Here is a 7,500-nt window from a genome sequence, read left to right as displayed (position 1 = left end):
TATAGTTGACCGCTTGTGCCTCGCACACCGTTCGATACATTACACGTGTATGTTCCAGAATCTTCCTAACGCAATGTAGAGAAAGTCAATGAAATAATATTCGTCAAGCTGTCATCACTGTCAATGTGTCTATAATGATTTGATATCTGTCTCCCATGCAGTGTTTGAGTTATTACAAAGAATGGATATCTGGCCGGAACTCCATCTGCCTTGCTAAGCATATTTAATGTTTGACCTTCGAGGACGTCGGTTTGTTCTGTAGACATTATAACATCCGGAGGATCTAAATACAGCACAACGTTTATAATTTAAAACATTTATTTTATAATATGAATTTTATAACACAAAATAGAGTCTAACGATTAAAAAGCTCTAATATCAAAACATAGTATTGCTAACTTACACTTGACTATGAGTCTGCTTGTATTCGTTACTGTGTTCTTGTTTTCATTATTTACAGCAGAACATGTAATATATCCGGTAAGATTTCGGGTCACATTTTCAACAACTAGCTCACAGCTATTGCTCTAAAAAATTGTCTCGTTCTTATCGTTGTACAATTTACACATGTAAGAACAGCGAGGCCAGCATGTTGACTGACAGGTGATTTTTGGAATTTCCTGGCCTTCAATGACCGTCCATGCGGGAGGTTCGTTGAGGCAAACGGAGTCAGGTACATCTATGATTTCAACATGAAACGAAAGAGTACAATTGTGTTAGTATTTGCACACATCAACTTCAACAAACTGTACGTTTCTACTTGAGATTTGTTGCAGTGCAAACGTTTCTAGGAATGATATTAATTTAATAATATTTACAAATGACATTCACAGTTATGTTAAATCCTCGCTCAGATTTCCAGGTCGTAGGATTAATCGCTGTACAGAAGTAAATTCCAGCCTCCACTCGATGCAATAACTCAAAAGATAGCACATTTGAGCTTTTTGCATTCTCTAGATTGCCTAGTTTGGTCAAATTGTATACACATTCGGGAACACATGTCGCACAACATGTTATGTTTGACAACGGTTCTCCTTCGGTCAATACATGGGAGAGATTTTTTGGAGACAGTGTCAGGTTTTCTGGACCATCTACCCTACGTGATAACATAAATCAAGCAAAATTATAATAAAATTTACCCTAAATGCAAACATTTGTTTAGTTTATTTTTCAATGTACATACTGTGCAAGCGCTGCTGAACATTACACAAAAACATGACATATACCTGGAAATATTATCGCTGCGTTGTTGCGACAAATACACAGCAGCAATTTCGTCGCAATAGTTCGCTCAGATCATCTTTAGAGTCTACTCTAACAACTAGATGGCTCAATTGTCAAATAACGCCGTATGTCAGGATTAAGGTATAACGAGTATGAAAACGGATGTTTACGAAAATGTGTAAAAGGTGTGTAGTGTTTTACTTACATGTTACAACGATAATGACAGTTGGACTCATATATTTGCATCGACAACCAGGAACCTCAGCAGCACACACGTATATACCATTGTCATTTCTATCTACAGTGCCAAGTGATAAAACGCTTGTGTTTCCGACTTCAGTATAGTTACTGACAAATTTATGCCATTGGTATGTACTATTCGGATAGCGTGAAGAGAAGCATGTGATGTTTTCAATCTTTTCACCTTCTCGCAATATATATTCAGGTATTGAAGGAGCAATTAATACGGCATCAAAAATGTGCGTATATTGCTGTGAGTTACTTCATGGTAATACAATAAATATAAATCACTCTGGAAATAGAGACATACGTAATATCAATGGCATTTAATTTCTACTTGATGAAAGAAAGAAAAACGAACGACATATCGTATTAGTGTTGTAAGTTAACATAAAAAGTAGGATTGAAATTTCAAAGCATTCTATAATTGAAATATAAACAGAAACGTTGTATTTGTTTATTTATTACCTGTAAAATGAAAAAGCGTGTTGTTAAAAAAACTTGTGTTTATTGTTAGTTGCATGAATGTAGAACTGACCAACTTCAATAAGCAAACTCTGAACTATGATAAACATGTTTTAATGTTTTTTTATGAAAGAATATTCACACCGATGACGTTTATTCTATATAAGTAGTTACTTACTAGCAACCTTTATAGTAAGCACATTGCTCGTTGCAGTCGTGTTACTTTCCAATTCCAATTCAGAACACGTGGCATTAAACTGATCATGAAGCGATATCTTTGATATAATCAAATTCGCACCCGACGTTTGATCTATCGCAAATCGTCCTTCAGACTTTAGTGTTTCCTTGTCCATTTTTCTTCCAAACTAATGCTTGTTTAGAAATGCGACCAATTGAAGCAGCTCCTGAATTTCTGTCACAACTCAGCATTGCTGTTTCTCCCTCGTATATCATCGTAAACTTTGGTTTTACTATTTGCTTCGGTGAGGCACATTTAACTACTTAAAATGCAAACAAACAAATTTTAAAGTCTTCTGAATAATTCAAGCATACATTTACCTAATATTCTTCATGATAAAAATTGTAAACCTTTTCAGATTTTTAAATTTGTACACACAGTTGAAACGTTTTTCAGTAACTCAATATATGCAATCGTGTTTTGATCCAATGTTAGCCTTCTAAAAGGTTGTTTGTATTTTAACTATGCTTTTCGTATTTCAAACAAAATAATATTAGCCATTCCAAGTTCTTTCGACAGAAGTGTGCTTTAAAAACTAAAAAGTTATGTTTAATAACATTTCAATATTGTATGGTATTAACAAAACTTCAGCAAGCCAGGTCATGCATACAGAACATATAAAGCTTGATTAATTGATGCTAAATTTAACTGCATGACAGATAAAGTCCAAACACCTCCAGACAACTTAATCCAACAGAGAAATCATGGTGGAAACATTTCTAGAAGGAACATGGGATTAAAAATTGAATTAATTCGTATTGTACTGAAGCAAAGTAAAATAAAGCATTAAATGTGATAAAGAACAAAACGGGTTGCTTAGAGTTAGGTTCACGTTCGAGTCAAAATACACACAAAATCAGATAACAAATACAATGTTTGAAAATGTTGTAACGCAAACAGAGCTCGCTCACATACCTTTGACTCATCATAACAGACACATGGCGATGGATAGAAACATTTCTGTTCTTATACACCCTGGTTGTTATATCCTACCAATATTAATATAACAAAATCATCATGACTGTGAGAGCCTGTACAGTTTATCAAGAGTTCTATACGAGCGGTTTGTTTTATAAATATACATTAAACTGAACAACGAATACGAATTTGCTATAAGTCAAGCGCTTGTTGCGGACACGGAAGTATTAAAGCAATGTCAACATCTCGTTTAAATAAGTCAGTCAATACGTTAATCGTTGAACAAATAATCTAGGAATCAGTAACTCAAATGAAACAAATCTAAAGCAAAGCCGTCTATATACGGTTAGATAAGGTCAACAGAGTTCTTCGTAATAAACATGCTTTAAAGTTTTCTAGAGCATTAACATTCGTGGATATGACTCAAGATAACTTAAGTCTCAGCATAGTACAGACCTCTAAGCGAATATTTATTCTCTTATGTCATTAACTTTCACTGTGAGTGTATTCGAATATTCAGCTTCAAAATATTGGGAAAATCGTCGATATTAGCATATCGAAGAAAGGCAACGTGTCTGTCCGATACATTTTGTGGCAACATTTGTGCCTTGATTATCAATTTAAATATATGAACAATAATCGGAATAACAGTCTTAAATACATCGATTGTTTAACATATTAAAGGTAACATATTTCTTTGTAATTTCAAGCATTCATTAAAGTTCGTTTTATTACAATCAACGGTTACATATATTTGTCATCGGAAATGACTGCACAAACGTGAATTTTGATAAATATAATATGTCGACAGCGTAAATACAATATAGTACTGAATACCACAATGAATATATGATAAAAACAATGGTCCATGCTAATCAAATATTCATTTTAAAATTTCATGTTTACAATTGACTTGGTATTTTAATTGTTGGCTTTCCTGTTTTGCCAAACATGAAAGTACAATTGCTTATTGATAATGTTATCTGCTGTAATTTATTTGAAAAGTCGTTAGTCCCTTCTTCGATTTGTATTTCATTTTTAAATATTTTGATCTTCTATAATTCTATAGAATTCTATATTCTTTTATCCGCCATCTACTTGTGTTTTTTATATGGATATCATTCATAAGTTGCATTCATACAATATATTATATAATTTCATGTCAACTAACTATTCGAATTTTAACAACATTGTCTCTTAAAACAATTGTTGAACCAGCATCATAACAATGCATTCAAGTTTAAGTGAAACAAATTAGAGCTTGTTCACTATTACAAAAATAAAACACGTTGAAAACCTTTATGAGTTTTTAATAATTGTGATTATTGCGAGCAACTACTTCACTATGAAGATTATACTTAAATGTATTTAACTAATTATTACCACTAACAAAGTCACAACGTCCTCAATAAAAGTTCTATTGTGTCTGAAGTTTCATAAGCAACTATTGAAACGTTTATTACTTTCCATTATGTGTACAGTTGTTATTAGTAGTGGTAGTAGTAATAGAAAGAGAAAGTAGAAGAAGTAGTAGTAGTGGTGGTAGAAGTAGTAGTAGTAGTAGTATTACTAGTAGTAGAAGTAGTAGCAGTAGTAGAAGTAGTAGTAGTTGTAGTAGTAGTAGTAGTAGTTGTAGAAGTATGAGTAGTAGTAGTAGTAGTAGTAGTAGTAGTAGTAGTAGTAGTAGTAGTAGTAGTAGTAGTAGTAGTAGTAGAAGTAGTAGTAGTAGTAGTTGTTGTTATTGTTGTTGTTGTTGTTGTTGTTTTTGTAGTTCTAGTAGAAGTAGTAGATGTAGTAGTGGTAGAAGTAGTAGTAGTAGTAGTAGTAGTAGTAGTAGTAGTAGTAGTAGTAGTAGTAGCAGTAGTAGTAGTAGTCGTAGTAGTAGTAGTAGTAGAAAGTAGTAGTAGTAGTAGTAGTAGTAGTAGTAGTAGTAGTAGTAGTATAAGAAGAAGTAGTAGTAGTAGTAGTAGTAGTAGTAGAAGAAGTAGTAGTAGTAGTAGTAGTAGTAGCAGTAGTAGTAGCAGTAGTAGTAGTAGTAGTAGTAGTAGTAGTAGTAGTAGTAGTAGTAGTAGAAGTAGTAGAAGTAGTAGTGTAGTACACGTATATTTTTTAGTAGGCGGTAGCGAACATTACCAAATTCGTTCGTCCTTGAATATCCTTCTATCGTTATAAAAACAAAAAAAGTTGAGGCATTTTAGACATTTTCAAGGCGATGCATCCATCTTTTACTTATGCGGTATAATTAAGAACAACCGATGAACCGGGCCAGATAAATATTGTTTCCACCTTCGAACCTTTCGAATTAACAATCTTAATCGTTTCTCATGAAACATACGGATATGCCCTTTTTACTTGCATGTCCACACCTAATTGCAAATGTATTTTTTTTTAATTTGAATTACCGTACGAATAAATGCGAATAAAAATATTTGTAAGCAATCAAAGTACGCATTATGTTGTTCCTCTCGCGTGACGATACTTGCGTAAAACAATGGTCAGTTCTGTGTCGCCGTGCATCTTGAAAAAGGTATTTCATTCAGACTATGGAGACATAACACAAACACGTGTAATGAGTTTGGTTCTGTGTGGCAAGTTGTGTGTTTGTTTAAAGTGATTGCAATTATTCAACTAATTTTTTTGCTTACATTTCCCATAAATTAGATTAAATATGTTATTTTAGGTAGCAACGTGCCAGTTTAAAAACAAGGACGTTAAGAACATAGAAGGCAATTCATGTGGCTTCCTTTAAAAAAAATATTCAAATGGTTTGTTGTTTTTTAAATAAATGACACGTTTATTTCATGCTATTGTTCTTGTATTTAATTTGTAAACACGCATTACAACATATTTTTTAATATTCTTACACATGAAACGCTTATTCTTATTATAATGGATCACAGTAACATACATGCGCATTGACGTATTCTATTTCTTTTACATTTACTTGTTTGTGCAATTAAAATGCTGTACAAAGCAACGGCACAATATCTCTTGACAATTTTTTTCTATTGCTTACACTTCTTCCACACTTTTGCGAAGAACAAGAAAAGAGGGAACTTATAGTTGTCTAATAAATGTTGATAGACTTTATCCTAGTTTACTTGAATACTATAATTTTAAGAGTCGCAATCTTGCGACATTCAAACACAGCTGCATTTAATTATCACTTTTAGAAGTTCAACAAAAAAAGAACCACGTAATGTAAACGAAGTAACGTTCTGTGAATTGTGTTATTTCCAAATGAATAGATACTCAAGTATGGCTGTTAGATTTAAATGATGATGATGAGGGTGATGATGATGATGATGATGATCATCATCATCATCACTACTACCACCACCATAATCATCATCATCATCATTATTTTTGTCAGCATCATTAATTTCATTATTATGTTCAATATATTTTTATTTTTCTTCTTCTTTTTCAATGTTCGCTATCATTATCATCATCTTTATAACAATCAGCAGCAATAACAGTAGCAGCATCGTCATAAAAATCATCATCACCATCAACATCTCCAACGTTGTCTTCATACTAAATCATCAGCGTCATCATTATCATAGTCATCATCATCATCATTACGCCTTGGCAGCAATATCAGCATCATAACTGTAATCAGCATCATTATCGAAATCAGCGGCAGAAGAAACCTCAGCATAATTATATAAAATTTGATGTACTCTCTACATGATCAAACTTATTTAAAAAAAAACGTGCGTAAGCATTTCGCTTTTTTATTTTAATATCTACTCTACACGCGCTATCTAGAAACGGATATATGAATGAATAATCAAATTTGGTACATAAGGGACCAATTAAGTATCAGTTAACTAGAAAAACATTGTTAGCATCGTTTGATGTTTATTTTACAAATACTGCAATGTTTAACTGATTAATTGAAACGAATATTTCGAGATTTTTGTTTACATCACGACCAATGTCATTCGCCGAGAATTAGGCTTATGTCAACATAATTTGTCGTAAAATTGTTCATAATAATTAGTGTCAATATACACCTTCCCGTGTTTTGGAGTCAAACTAAGGCACAATGAAAAAGCGACTTAGATTGTTATAATGATAATGTCTCATTAAATTCATGTACGGTGTTGACGACGATTTAACGCTGCTGAGGTATCTTCGCTGTTGTATCGTTGATTGTTGGTTTACACACACACACACACACACACACACACACACACACACACACACACACACACACACACACACACACACACACACACACACACACACACACACACACACACACACACACACACACACACACACACACACACACACACACACACACACACACACACACACACACACACACACACACACACACACACACACACACACACACACACACACACACACACACACACACACACACACACACACACACACACACA

The 7,500-nt window shown here is 33.3% G+C and overlaps 1 protein-coding gene across 1 annotated transcript in view; it reads right to left on the bottom strand.

Moving 5' to 3' along the window:
* Positions 1-79, bottom strand: part of LOC127860867 (uncharacterized) — a 15,164-nt gene extending 15,085 nt beyond the window's left edge. The window contains exon 1 of the mRNA XM_052399168.1: positions 1-79. This exon is cut by the window's left edge and continues 32 nt beyond it. The gene's annotated coding sequence lies outside the window, so the exon portion shown is untranslated.
* Positions 80-7,500: the final 7,421 nt, after the last annotated feature.

This window comes from Dreissena polymorpha, chromosome 15 (assembly GCF_020536995.1).
Source record: "Dreissena polymorpha isolate Duluth1 chromosome 15, UMN_Dpol_1.0, whole genome shotgun sequence".
Taxonomy (NCBI): domain Eukaryota; kingdom Metazoa; phylum Mollusca; class Bivalvia; order Myida; family Dreissenidae; genus Dreissena; species Dreissena polymorpha.
Note: the sequence above shows the minus strand (reverse complement) of the source record. Positions and strands in the feature narration are given on the sequence as shown.